The sequence below is a fragment of the Oenanthe melanoleuca genome, chromosome 1, assembly GCF_029582105.1.
Source record: "Oenanthe melanoleuca isolate GR-GAL-2019-014 chromosome 1, OMel1.0, whole genome shotgun sequence".
Taxonomy (NCBI): domain Eukaryota; kingdom Metazoa; phylum Chordata; class Aves; order Passeriformes; family Muscicapidae; genus Oenanthe; species Oenanthe melanoleuca.
Window position 1 is genome coordinate 64,746,705 of NC_079333.1, and position 14,826 is coordinate 64,761,530.

The 14,826-nt window shown below is 35.5% G+C and overlaps 1 protein-coding gene across 1 annotated transcript in view; it reads left to right on the forward strand.

The window, feature by feature from the left end:
* The window catches only part of UCHL3 (ubiquitin C-terminal hydrolase L3), a 37,984-nt gene that overhangs the window by 13,888 nt on the left and 9,270 nt on the right, over nucleotides 1–14,826 (forward strand). The gene's annotated exons all lie outside the window — the stretch shown is intronic.

Sequence of the window (14,826 nt, forward strand, 5' to 3'; positions counted from 1 at the left end):
TTTTTAAGCTTCATTTGAGAGTAAAACAGACAGTAACAGAAACTTGAGGTTTTGATGTTGCACATTTGTAGGTAAGACTGCAAGATTCATAGTAACTATACAAGTGTAACAACTGTTTTATGAGAGTTTGAAAAGTTATAATTAAGGAAAAGAAATAGTCCAATAGTTGGCTTGTAGTTGTGTGTGAGCTGTTTGTATACAATACAAATTCAGATAAATTCTTACTCATATGTATATTTATAAGCATTTATGCCCCAACAGATTGTGTGGTATGGAAAAAACAACCTGTACGCTGACAAAAAAACCCTGAAATAATCATACACTTGAACATTCAGCATTTTTCTGGTTCAATCATAAGTCGGTTTTTCATCTTTCTGGTTCAGATTTCAGTATTTGTTCCACCAAAAAAATACAAAAGGTATTATTGCTAGGACTGCTTTGTTTGACAAAAAGATAAACACTTCTGTGTTTGGCTGTGGCTCCAGTGACCCATCCATTCTCTTTTTTTAAGTGCAGTAAGTGACGTTTTCATTTTTTTGTGCAGTGTCTTCTATACAATGTAGGAGAAAACAAAGCAGTCCTTTCTGTTGCCCCTTGCCCTGTCTGGAAATGGAAATTATGAGAATTGGTTTAACTATTTTCATTATAGATACTCAACTTCCTTTGTAGTATTGCCTTTAAAAAACTACACACTCTCTCTTCTTATCTCATTCCCTAAACTAGTTGAGGTTCTATATTTCTAGAAGAAGTGTCAGAAAAAAAATGTGTTTTTTCCTTTTCTAAGTAAGAGACTCAAAAAAATCTGGTTTGGCATTTTTTTTTCTCAGATGAGTCCATTTCTAGATATTCCTGGCCAGATCTGAAAGATTATTCCAATAAGTTGCTGAAGACTGAATCTTTTCCTAAGATCCATGTGAAAGAGACACTTCTTTAGTTATTTTGATGGACTGTAGGGAACGATCTCTGTATTCTTCTGGCAGATATTACGTAATGATTGGAAAAGAAAATGCAAGGGCTGTGTGTTTTGGGAGTCTTCATGAAGATTCAGGAAGCACCTAAGTGAGGATGGAATCTCCTAATAATGGACAGTTAACTTCTTGAACTTCCACTAATTAATTTGTTTCCTGATCAAGATAGCCACAATACAAAAGATTAATAATTGCATGGAAAGATGAAGACTTTTTTTCATAATAAAAAATTACAAGATTGTCTTAGCAACCATTCTTAAACACAGATATTGAATAGCTAGTTTCCTTGCCAATTATTTATTATTCCGTTTTGAATAACTCTATCTGTAAGTCATTCAATATGGATATTCCTTAGACTAGTGAAATAACTTTTTCCTGTCTTTTTGTTTCCAAAGTTGAAATAGTACAAAGACTAAATACATTTCCCAGGATCATTTTTTTCAGAATAGTTCTCATCCATCAACTAAGGAGGGAAGAAATAAACAAGTTTTGTTACTGGAACATCAAATTGCCTGGAAATCCTGTCCTACCAATAGTTAAACAAGGCAGCAAGGCCTCCCTGTTCATTGGTACCTGAGGACTTGCTTTATTTTAAAGTAAAAATCTTCTTAAGTGAAACAAAATATGAAACATGAATATGCTGAGAAGTGTAACTGAGAGCTGAAGTGAGTTATTCTCTTCTCCCTTCCATGGGTACATTTTAAATGTCGCTGTGTACTCTCCATGGAGTGGCTGAAGGGTCTGATAAACAGCATGATCTTGCAGGTGCTGAAGTTACCATATGCAGGTCATAGGAGGTTGTTGGCTTTTCCTGCGGGGCAAGTTGAGGATTTCTAGCACCTTTTGGGAAAGAAAGAAGAGAATCCTATTTCTCCTGTATCTTTGTTACTTGTTACAATTACTTTCCTGAGAATTTAAAGTTCCTTTAAGAGCACAGGAAAGGAACATGGTTGCCTTCCTATGACTGGGGTTTTTGGCCTCCATGCACCCACTCAACTGTCCCAATAGTCAACGCATGTTGTATAGAAATCTTTCAGTAAAGTGGTTTATTTAGTTGCTTATTGATAGTAAGTGCTCTATAGTTAGTGCTTTGTGAACAAAAAGTCCTTCCTAGATCTCTTACAGATTTAAAGATTAAGAAAGCATGCAGGCCTGCTTTTTCTTAGGATGATTAACTTGGCTGGTGTTTTTCACAAGAAAAGCCTACTCTGTGGGTAGTTCTGTCCCTTAGATAGGTATTGCATACTACTGTCCACTCACTCTTTTAGCAAGTCTTGCTTAAACTTAATCTGTGTTAGACAGAATAACTTTTGAAAGTGGGATGGATAGTAGTCGATTCCTTTGATTTGTTTAGGAAGGAAGGATATTTCCTTCCACCATGAAAAACGTACCATCGAGATAAAGTTAAATTTTCTGGAATTGTGAGCTGCAGAAGGTTTAAAAATAGCAGAGTGCAGACAGGTTCTCTTCTGATAATACTGTTTGGTGGGTTTGGGTTTTTTTCCTTGGGTTCTGATGTTCCAGGTAAGGATTTAGTCTTTAATACTTCTGAGTAAAATCTTTATTTGTTGATTGCCCTTGATAGTCTTGCTATGTCTTCACAGACTTTTTTTATAATCTTAGTTTTTACAATATGTTGATGCATTTTCTGCTTTTTTTTTTTTTTTTTCTATCTCATGTACATACATATTTCAAACCTCAAAATAAAGCAAGTCTAGCTAGAAATAAAAACCAGAAATAATACCACAAAGCACTGCTATCTCCCTAGTATTTGTGTATGCTATCACCTTCTCTGGTGGGTAGGATTTGTTTCTGTTTTAGTATAATCTGTAATGAGATTTTTTTTTTCCTCCTAAATTTCGTATGTTTTAAAGAGTTCTTCTCAGGGGGAAAAAAGCCTCACACTTGGCAAGATATTACTTGTAGTGGGCTTCTAGATTCCAAATAGTTGCTGTTGGAATTTACAGTGATCAGTTTGCTTCTGGGATATATCATTACTGTGGGATCTTTTTGGCTGAACATGGGGATAAATTGCTAAGCAAATGGATTGAAGATGAAAACTATAGAATATTCTGCCTTGATGGTACTTTAACAGGCTTCCCAAGTTTGATAACTGTTTAGTTTTTAAAAATCCAACTACTTTTCTTAAAAATAAAAAAGATTTTTTATCTTTCAAGGAGATTAAACTTTAAGAACTGTTAAGCAGTTTTCATTTTTATAATTAATTTCAAGTGTGCTAACTAAAGGGGTTGTAAATTTGCACTTAATCTTTCAGGCCAGGTTTTGGACCATGTTCTGTTAATTTTTCTGGATTGTGTTGCTCCATATCTCACTTTATTGCTACAGTAGAGCAAATAAATAGCTAAAGCAGTCTTATGGGTACTTTTTAATGGATACTTCTGTGTAAAAAATGTAGGTCTTTTAAAATTACTTTGGTAGCAAGCAGTAAGATCTGGGAATGGTTCCACAGAAGAAGTGTCTTATTGGCTTCAAGGGTGGTTTGATTCTGATTTCATGTTCAAGTACCATAATGAGGCAATTAATGTAAAATTCCAGTAACAGTATTTCTGTTGAAGTTTATGATGATGAAGCTTACATCTTTTCAGATATGATATTCCATATCGAAAGCTCCCAAAAAAAAAGGATCTAAGTCTTTATCTTAAAGCTTCAAAGATCCAGTGTACTCTTCTCTGTGTGACAGCTCCTGAACTGCAGATATTGTTGAGAGTAGAATAGGTACCAGATACTCAAGATCCTCTTTATTCTTCCAGGAGTCTTCTGCTGAAGCATACACTTCTATTTATAATATCTAGAATGGCTTAAGATGTGGAAAATAGAACCTGTTTCTTTGCAGAACTGTACACACTTTTAAGCTGATCCTTGTTTTATTTCTTTGTGCTGACCCATCTTTGAGTTTTCCCTTTTGTTTTGCATTTGGGTTTTTTTTCCTTCTTCTTCTGATGCCTCCTTGAGTGGTTCATAAGCTTTGAAACCCTGTGCTGCCACACACCTTAACATTTCTGATACCCTCTGGCAAAAAATCAAAACCACCCTCTCTGTTTGAAAAACCACAACACTTCAAAAATATTAAAATGACAGTTTCTGGATCTGCATTAAGTGTCTAATCAACAGTGATCTATAATAACTAAGTTATGGCAATATTTGAGGGAGTAAAAGTACTAATTTGTAGCAGTGGTCAGGATTAAGTTAATATCTAACTTTTTTTTTTCTATTGCTATCTTGCATTCTCTTACTTTCAAAATATTTGTAGTAACTATTTGCAAGTAACAGATCAGAAAATCTGAGGGGAACATTTTTTGAGAACAGGAAAACATTATTAAATGAGAAAGATGTCCAGGTCTAGAGTCTGTAGCAGAGTAAACAAATTTTGAATTTGGAGTTGGGGAAGAAACTTATTTTGTATCCTACCTCATTTGCAATAATAATATAAAGTTACTATGTAGTTGCCTGGGAGAATAGGAGAGGACAAGAATGCAAAGGCACACTTTGTATAGAAATAAGCCAGTAGAAATTGTTTGGCTCAATTAAACAATTGCATGCTTCAGGGTAGTTATTCCAGGTATAAAATATTATCTTGATTCTTGAAATAAATGACCTTTTAAATATGTGAATATAATAATGGGAGTAGATGATACTTTTGTTCTGCTCTCATATTACTGGCATCTCTATCCAGTACTTTTTCAACTGTGCTTCATTACAGCTCAATTCTACTGTAAGGAAAATTGCAAGTTATGCCACAGAAATATTTTAAAAATATTAATTGACCTTTAGGCAAGGAATTAGATCCAGAGAATAATTTGTGTTCAATTTCTGCATTTCTCAAGGCTTTGACATGCTTAACTCCTTCAAGTTCAAGTGCTATTTTGGTAATAGTATCTGAAGTTTTAGCTAGCTGTGTGAATCTCTGGCTGTTAAAATCATTCTGGATTGGCATGTTTCCTACAGTATCTTCATGGGCTTCCCAAACAGTTTCCTGAAACAGCTGGTCCTGTAGCCTTGTAGGAGCTAATGCTGGCACAGGGGGTTACAGGCACACCCCTGGGAAGAGGGGAGAAAGTTTAACAGACTAGATTTAGATCAGCTTTTGTGAACAGCAAATACTCAAATAATTGTGTCGTTAAGTGATTGGCAAGCTGTTAGTGCAACATCGAAGTATCACCAACTGCTGGCAATGGCTTTCCATGTCACTTTTTGATGTAAAGTACGAACGATAAAGTGAACTTTTTATTATGTCCTGTGGTACTTGTGGCATATAGAACCACTTTTGTGATGGAGGTAAAATTTATTTTGGACAGGGGAGTTTTAGCAACATTTCTACATTACTGCTTAGCATAACGTGATCTGTGGTTTTTGGGAGATTCACTTCTTTAAGTGTTATTACAGCATGGCTCAAAATGATGCAAATAAACACAAGGGATATGGCTACTTGAAATACCTATGCTGGATATTGGTTAGAGTAGAGAGTACCTGTGTTGGATATTGGCTAGAGAGTAATAAGAGCCTTTGATTTTGTTCATGACCTAAATTCTTAGGAGAAAATTAAGAGCTCATACTTTCATGTACTCTTCCTTAGAGGCTGATGATCTAAACAAATTTTAACCTACAGTGTTTAAGATTAGTTGTTAAGAAGAGGAAGATAGAAGAAAACAGAACTGCAGAATAAAATGTATCAACTGCTATTAAGGGAGAGCACAAAAACATTGCCTTTGTTCTGTAACTCCTCCTATTTGGGTTATTTTAGTACCCTTTGTACATCTATTTCCCAACTGACAACTTTGGCTACTAGAACTGTATATTGAGTGAAATGAGGCTCAGAATTGAACGGACTGAGGCACAGCATCTGCTACTTCAAATGGAAACAATATTCTTGCACCTCATTAGACCTTTATCAAAAATATTGATAAAAAATCAGCCTTTGAAAATCAAAACTGGTGTTTATACTGGGAGAGTCAAAAATCACAAATAAGAACGTGTCTCAGATGTTCACAAAAAGCTGAAATACTGGCGCACATCAGTGTGTTTACTTAGATATGCTTTTTGTTCACAAGTATGATCAGGAATATTTTTAACATGGATTGAAGTTGACAGCCTCTAAAAACACTACCACAGCTTGATTTCTTCTTTAACTCAAAACATAACTGCAAACTGTAGTCAGTAAACTTGTTTCATGTGCCTGGAGAACTATAATCTTGCTTGGAATGCACCAAGTTAGACTTTGATCACAGCAACAGTCGCTAACATTGGCAAGAGCTAAGTAGAATCAATGCACTCTGTTCCCAACTGCTATAAAACTTGAACTTTCAAAGATCTCTGGTTCCCTGGAGCATTGCAATTTATTGTTAGAGAAGAAACATAAAGAGCTTCCCTTTTGCTCCTGCCAAGAGCATATGGTGAATTTTTTTCTTAAATCACCCATATTCCTTGATGTTTCTTCTGAATAAACCATAGTCTTCTAAAGAAACATCTGCATCTTGAGAGAATATAAAATCAATTATGTAATTGTTTCATACATGATTTTTAACTTAGCATTAGAGAACAAGCATATAATCTCTCCTGTAAAGATGGTAAAGTTGCCTAAAAGTTTTAGCTATGACTTTTTTTCTTTTACAGTCTACAGAGTAAAAGTGTTAAAAAAGAGCTCACTAGGATCATGTGAAACGTTTTGGAAATTGTGCTTGGTTAGTCTGTGACTCATTGCATTGCCATGTTATCTAACATATTAGTGTTTGAGACATGCATTAACCTGATTTCTATACTGAGCAAATTGCTAATAAGGTATTAATACATTAGAATTGTTATTCTGGATCTTGTGCTTAACCATAAAATCTGCATGAAGGAATTCTGATTTCTAGGATGAAACATAACTATAGAGGATATTCGCACCCATAAAGCCACCCATGGATTTAAATAAAGTTTAAATAAAGTTTATAAGAAATAAATAACAGAACTGAAAAAATATTTCTGCAGTTTTGCATCCAACATCTCTACCAATCAACTGCCATAAGTTTGTTTGGTTTTCTTTTTTTTGGTTTGATTTTTTTTGCATCTCTCCAATCCATAATGCTTCCTGTGCTGTTCTTGCACTCTCTGTAAGAGACAGCAAGCAGTAGGTTATAACCATGTATGACAGGTGATGGCTGAGTTCACAGTCAGCCTCTTGCCCTTTGGAAGAAGAGAAAATGATTTGGCTGTCTTTCTTTTTTTTTTTTTTCTCCTTTATCAAACCACTACTTTGGAAGGAGAATATTAAAAGAATTTACAATTCTTAAGACTTGCAAAATTTTACCAATATGGCTGAAGCTAAAACAACTCAGAGAATTGATGTTGCATCAATTGACTTTGCTCAAGGAAACACTCCAAAATACAGTATTTAGTGTGCAACAATGCTGTTCAATTTATTTCAGAAGAAAAGTCTTGTGAAGGGAAAACTATTTGAAAAAACCAATCTAGGTAATTTAGCTTTTGCAGAGCTCCCTAACCTTTGAAATTTTCTTTTTCTTTGTGATTCCACTTTTTTTTTTTTATCACAGAAGTCACCATTGTGATAATCTAGCTTGACTTTTGCCTAACATAGACCATAGAACTTAATTTTAAGTCTTCAGGGAGTGATAAATTACCACTAATTTTGAAAATACTTTTTTGGGGTGCTCTGATCTCACCATTTTTCTTATCTTTACCCATATGTCTAGCAAAGTAATACTCTTAGGATATTGTCCATTCTTAATAGTGGGTTAAATTTACATGGAGAATACTGTAAATATTTTTTTACCAGCTGCAGAAGGACTAACTAAGCTGACTGGTGCAGATGTTGATCTGCTAGCAAATGTAGCCCAGTTTGGTCTGTAAACTCAGTCTCAATATATATTGATGTTGATAATTGTAATGTTGGCAAAACAAGTAGATCTGTAAAGACTGGAGTTTATGAATCTTAACTTCCTAAGAATTTGCATATTGGTCCAGCTTTTGTTGCATATGAGGACTATCTAGTTGGGAACAAACTTTTCCTGCAGTGGAAATAGACACAATGTCTCTAGTTCATGGAAATTCTGTGGTGTATTGTTGGAGATGAGCTTGTGAAGCATCTTCTGCCTCTGTGGAATTGTTCCTTTGTCAGACTCCTCCTGTGTCTGGCTTTTTTATCTTTTTATAAAAACTTCAAGGAACTTAATGTCTCTCAAGATTTCACCACCACAAACATAGGCTTGAAATGCTGTTGAGAAATTGAAAACCCTTCTGAAGGAAAGAAGAATTTTTTTCAGAGTGTGATTCATAGATTTAATTTGCGTGTAAAAAATTCAGTAATGATAATGACTAAGGAAGAAGTTTTAACTGTAATACAGAGACTTTAAAATATTGTGTTAAATTCAATAATGAGCAATTATTTAAGAAAAACAGAACTTCAAAAAGTGGTGGGGAAAAGTGATTGATAGATACTAAGTACACCCTCTCTGAGAATAATCTGAAGGCTGTAATAACCCTTATATTGCCCACTTGGCTGGAAAGTTTGTACTTTTGATTGATACTTCAACCTTCTCCCATCTCTGCTCCAGGGATTACTGTATGGGAACTATATTGAACAGCATGTTGGGAGGACTTATGGAACAATGCAACTGAGCAGATGCAGAACATGTGCCAGGACCTCTGATCCCAGGCTTGTGCCTATGAAACAATGACCAGGAGTGAAAGTGTGCTGTCTTCTGTTTCCCAGATTTCCAGACATGTTGTTATGCAGTTAAAGCTCATTTTCTCTCTGTCCCAGTGCAGCTGGTGTTTCATTCTACACAGTGACATAACCTCAAAATGGAGGAAAGAAGAAAAGCCCCTGTCTTAGCACAGGTTGTGAGCTGATAGGCAGGGAAGCTTCCAAAGAGGAAGGTAGCATGGGCTTGAACTTTCTACTTCGAGGATGCTCTGAACCTGAGTTTCCAGATAGGTGAATTTTTGTAGCCACTAGCAAGTTAAACAATAATATGTATTTCTTTTTAGAAATGGTCATGCAATACCAGATGCTGCTTTGTCCTGTCAGGTCTTCAGTGCATTACACGTGGACTGAAATAATTTGCTGGATTGGGTTTCACAAACAAGATGAGCAAAGAGATCCCTGTTTCTAGAACCTGACAGGTTTGGTCGTGAACCAAGCCATGAGCTCCTCAGCACTATCAAACTTGGGCACTTTTAGGTATGTGTGAAAGCACAGCTCTTGGTGCCTGACAAACTTTGTATGCAATTCCTTTTAGATCTAAGATTTTTGTAGCATCTATGTATAGGAGTGAGTTTTGGATTGGGGCAGATGGTAATTGCCTGAGTATTTTCTGGACCTATTCCATGAAGCTTTTAACTTCTTTATAATGTATTGCATTTCAGACAATAAAATTGATGTGCTTACTGGTTCATATGACAATAACATTCAATTCTATTTCAGGGCTTTTGTTTTACCACTTCAGATATTTGACTGTTATAATTTTCAGCACAGGAATATGCTCCTGTGACCCCTTCTTCTTGTGAAGTTAGACTAATTCTCTCTTTTCTGCAGTTTCTAGCTGTTAATAAATTTTATTTGAATAGAGTGTCTCAGGTTAGGATCTGTCTTCCATATTTTAAATGTGAAATGTATGACTGTATTCTTTATTTGAAAATTTTTATTTAACATTAATTTCATAGCAATATTGACATGTGACTCTAATTTAATTTTTTAAATATTCATTTGAAAACAACTTCAGTTTCACATATCTTAATTTGTGCTTATTATTAAAACAATGCATAGAATGTTCTGATTATTTCAGCCTCGTTAATTAGCCATAATCCAGTATTAAGTTTGCTTTTCCAGAATTCCTGGAATAAGGTACTGTGTGCTAAAATTCCATTCTTACAGACAAAAAAGTATATTTTCAATGGAGAGGAAGTTTCTAGTTCTCTTAGTTGAGAGTTTCCCCTCACTAGGGGACCTACTACTACAGGAAATAAAGGATAAAAAGATGCAATGAATGGAAGTAAAAATCAGGACAAATACTAACTAGAAATACTAAAATATTAGTTGCCCTAAATGGCATTCTATGGTGTAAATTCAGTTTTGAAAAACTAAAGTAATTGTTGGTCTCATTACATTCAGGCAAGGTGTATTTTTAATATTTTCTCATTATTTTAGTGATATTGGCCAGAAAAAAAATAAGTGTAATAAGGAAGGATGGTAGAAGTATAGCCAAAAAAAAAAAAAAAAAAAAAAAAAAAAAAAAAAAAATATATATATATATATAAAAATATATATAAATATATATACGTATATATATATATATATATATATATATATATATATATATATATATATATATATAGCAAAACTAAAAAAGTCTCTCTAAAAAAATCTTTCAATATTGTGATCATCCCTGTATTGTTAAACAATTCTTAAATTTGGTATTGTTCAAAAATCTTATAAATTGTTTCACAGTAATTTTACAGGAGTCCTAAAAAAATAGGAATTTTTTCAGGAAGTCTTGTCAATCCTGTCATGATGGCTGCAGCTTACAAAAAACATACAAGTGTGTCTTGCCTTTTATCATGACCTATCTAGTCAGCAAAGCCCTTAAATTTCTGACAGCAGGTTCTGATCTTATAGGTTCCTCCCTCCATTATGAGGTCTATGGGCTACGAGGAATTCTAGAAGCAGTCTTTTATCAGTCATCTTTTTAATTTTTGTGAGCTGAGAACAGTTATTTTTTTAAGCCATCTGATACGTTGTCTAAATGTAAAACGTCTCATTATAGATCAGGTCTTCAAGGGAAGAATATGAAAAACCCCAGTCAGTAGTACAGATAAACTGTAATAATTAAGCTCTTGTAAGCCTTTCTGTCTTGTAGAAGTATTACCATTGATTAATTTCTTTTTATTAATGTAGTACCATTTTTGTATTGGAGATTTTCTAGTTTTGTCCTCTTTTATGAGGAGCTGCTGAGATGTAGAGGGTGGATCAGAATGCTTGAAATTAGAGGAGAAACTGTGACAAACCTGTGGAAAACTGTGTTCTCTGGACAGGTTATCAGACTTGGTAACATTTCGTGGTTGTCTTTGAGCTCTACAGTTTCTACTTGATGCTTGCTCTTCATGAAGAATTCCCAACCCTATCTTCCTTCTTTAAAGTCAGCAATATGGGAGCAGAAAGAGCCAATTCATTGTCCCACTCTTGAAAGGAAAAAGAAAAAAAAGACAACTAAGATCAGTTGCTTCAAAAATAAGAAATAATACAAAAAAACTAGATAGTTTTGACTGGCACTACTGACTTATTTTGACTAATAAGAGTGAAAATAATTTTTTTTTTCAGAGAAGCTATCTAATGCTTGCTTTTCACATGCCCTACTGGAGTCATTCCATTGAATGCATAATTTGGGACATACTTTAAGGAACTGCAGTTTCTATTCTGCCTGCCCTAACCTGGAAGTCTCAGGGCAGACAGGTGGGGTGTCAGTGATGAGTTACTGTGTTAGCCTGTGTGTCTCTGCAGGGAGACCTGCACTATTGAACAAGCTGTCAGTGGTGTAGAAGACAAAGCAGGGTGACCAGATTGCAGTGTTCCAGGTCCCTGAAGGGAGCCCGCAAGAGAGCGGAGACTGTGCAAGGGCATGTAGTGACGGGGCCAGGAATGGCTTCAAACTGAAACACAGTGGGCTTAGATTAGACATTAGGAAGAAATTCCCTGCTGTGAGGGTGGTGAGGCAGTGGAAAAGGTTGCCCAGAGAAGTTGTGGATGACTCATGCCTGGAAATGTCCAAGGCCAATTTAGGTAGGTCTCTGAGCAGCCTGGTGTAATGGAAGTTGTTCCTGCTCATGGTAAGATTTGTAATTAGATGATCTTTAAGGTGGGCCCTTCCAATCCAAACCATTTCATGATTCTGTGATTAAAATACACCCCAAAATCTACAGGCAGTGGAAAAAGATCAATAGCTAGTAAAGCAGAAGATATCAACACAGGACAATCTGGATTGCCCTTTAGATTAGATTCAAACAAAGGAGTGTTTTTCTGAGGCCAAATAAAAGCTATAATGTAATTAGCAAAAAAGATTAACTTAATTTCTTGTCAGAAGGTGAGAGGTTTTCTGAAACACTCTAGATAACAGTAGGAATTTTTATATATTCTGAGTTAATAGTGGAAGTGCTGAAGATGGGCTCCTGGTTTGGCATTGTGGCCAGATGAATAATGTAATCTACTGTTCATGTTATGTCATCATTGAACAGGACTAAAAAGGTTGCATCTGCATTTATGAATTTCAGTAAACTGTATGAATATGCTACTTATTGTCTCTGTAGGTATAGACAGGATTGATTGAATTATTTGTTCTGATGTTTTTTTCAGTAGTTAAAAGATTGTTAAGCTGGAACATTTGTTTTTGTTTTATGAGTATGCTCTGATCCTAGCAAAACTTTAAGTTTGGTCCTGTGGCCTGTGTGAGACAGAAGATCAAAACTAAATCATCACAATGGTCCTTTCTGGTCTTAATATATTTACTATAACTTTGTCAGTTGGAGATGAGAGTCATTTTTAATACTTCTATGGTCTTTCTTCTAATAGTAACAGTTTGAATGGTTTAACATAGTCCTACTGCTTCCACGGATACTAAAGGGATCCTGAGTGTTAATGGCAGTACTGCCACTGGCCTGCTATTTTAGAAGAATAGGTGAAAAACTTAGGAAGTTGCATACCTCACCACGGTAAGCTTCCCTTTTCCTTTGCTTTCCTTTTATTTTAGACATGGAACAGTAACGAAACTCTGGGTTCTGTTACCATAGTTACTTGGTTCATCTTAAATCCTAGCTTTCCCAAATTGCCAAAGAACTGTTGCTCACAGCTTTTATAGCTGTAGACAAAACTGATTCCTTCTCTGCTCTTAACTATTTCTTTCATTAAATGATGTTTAAATCCCCTGCCTCCTCACTTTCCAACACTCTGTCTCTTGAATGAGTCAGTTAATTTGTGTTCATATTGTGAAGTTCCCTGGGTGTGAATAACCTCTAGCTTATATATAAACTTCAGATTTGAACAGTGTCTTTGCTTATTTGCAGTGTTCTTTCATCTTCTCTTTTGAATTCAACACATACTTGATTATTATGTGTGTCATTTGAGCAGTTAAAGGACAGTATGCTCAATAGTGGACACTTTTGCAGTTGCTATTTGCTGCAGTTGCAGGGATGCTATTTCAAGTTTAAGTGGGCTAAGAATGTTCTTTTTTAATGTTTATGTAGTCGTCATCGTCCTCGCTGTCTTCACCACCATGCTCATCGCAGCCTCAGGTTAGCCACAGCAGAACGAAGGCCTCACCATTGTGTCACTCTGCATCCCTCTCCTGGGCCAAACGTAATCATGTAGGTCCTGCAAAGGCTCCCAGTCCGTCAGTCCGTCTGCGCCGGTGGCGGCCCTTGATACGCCTTCCATCTGTCGGGCTTCATTCTGTTGTAAGTGTAGTCCATCTTCAGTCCTTTCTTACTCTGACACCACCGGCCTTCTGCCATGTAGCTTCAGTCTTCAAGGCATCGTATTTTGTTGGGGTCTTTTCTCAACCATTCTTAGGATTTCTTTCTTCCTGTTTTTTTTTCTCCCCTTTCCACCATGTCAGACAGCAAAAGTACATCATTCCATGTTTTGCTGTCCAGGTATTTTTGATTCCATACATATGCCAAATCATTTTCAAAGCATAGAAGAAGTTTGCCTTTCATGAACTGGTGCTTTTTTTTGCCATAGGCTCCACATCCAGCCTCTTCTTTTCACCTCATCTTCATGATCTTTCATTTGGAGCTGCTAAGCCAAGGGGCTTCTAATTTTTTGCACCTGCTATTATTTCTTCTGTGTTTGAGATCTGGTTTTCAGTTCTCATATCCTAAACCTAGTCTCCTTTTCTTTCATTAACTCTTGGTTAATGGTCCCTGCATATTTCAGAAATGATAAAATGTTTCCTTTAATCCCAAGGGGCTGGTTACTTTCTCACTTGACATCTTGTTTCTTCATCTAGTTTGTAGGCAAACATTGTAGTTGAAGGGGAAGATGTTCCAATAAGAAAAGCCTGTCGTCAAATACATAAGCTTTTCCTTTTTCACTCACAGACCACAAATCTATCTTGAAAATCTGGAAAAAAAATATCTACAGAGTAGCCAGTATTTCTAAATGCCCAGAAACACCAAACTGAAAGAGTCTTTTAGTGCTGTTTCTTCCTGCTTCTAAGGAGTGATCACACTTCTAGTGCATATGTGGATAGGAAAATAAATTTTGGTATGTAGAAGTTAACAAAATTGGGGCATTGATTTTGTTTTTATCATTCTTTGATACTGATCACATTTCACCTGTCTTCATGGAAATTCTTTTAGATGCATGGATTTTTTACAGAGGTGAAATAACTACTCTGATTGTGGTCCAAATAATTTTCTTTTGCATTCCAATGTGTCTTTGCACATGTGCAAATCCTTAATGTTTTACTGCTATTAAAAATTAGTGTCAAATTCTTCCACTTCCTAATAGCTTTTGTATTTTTATTCTGATCTCAAGATAGGGCCTTTTCCCAGATTCCTTTCTCTTCATGTAAATGGTAATTGCTTTTATTAAGTATCTAGCTCTCATGTATTTCAGAACTATGGAACATTCTTGATGTTATCATTTGGAGATAGTTACATATTTAGGGATCTGAGAAGGCGTGAAGTTAAGCACAGACTTAAATTCTTCCCAACTCATGCTTCTTACCCTCATTTGTTTCGCTGACATTGACAAACATCTGACATTTTACTAGGGGATTTTATTGTTTAGCAAACCTTGGGAAATTATGTCATATTTCTGTAATTTGAAACTGAGATATTATTTGAA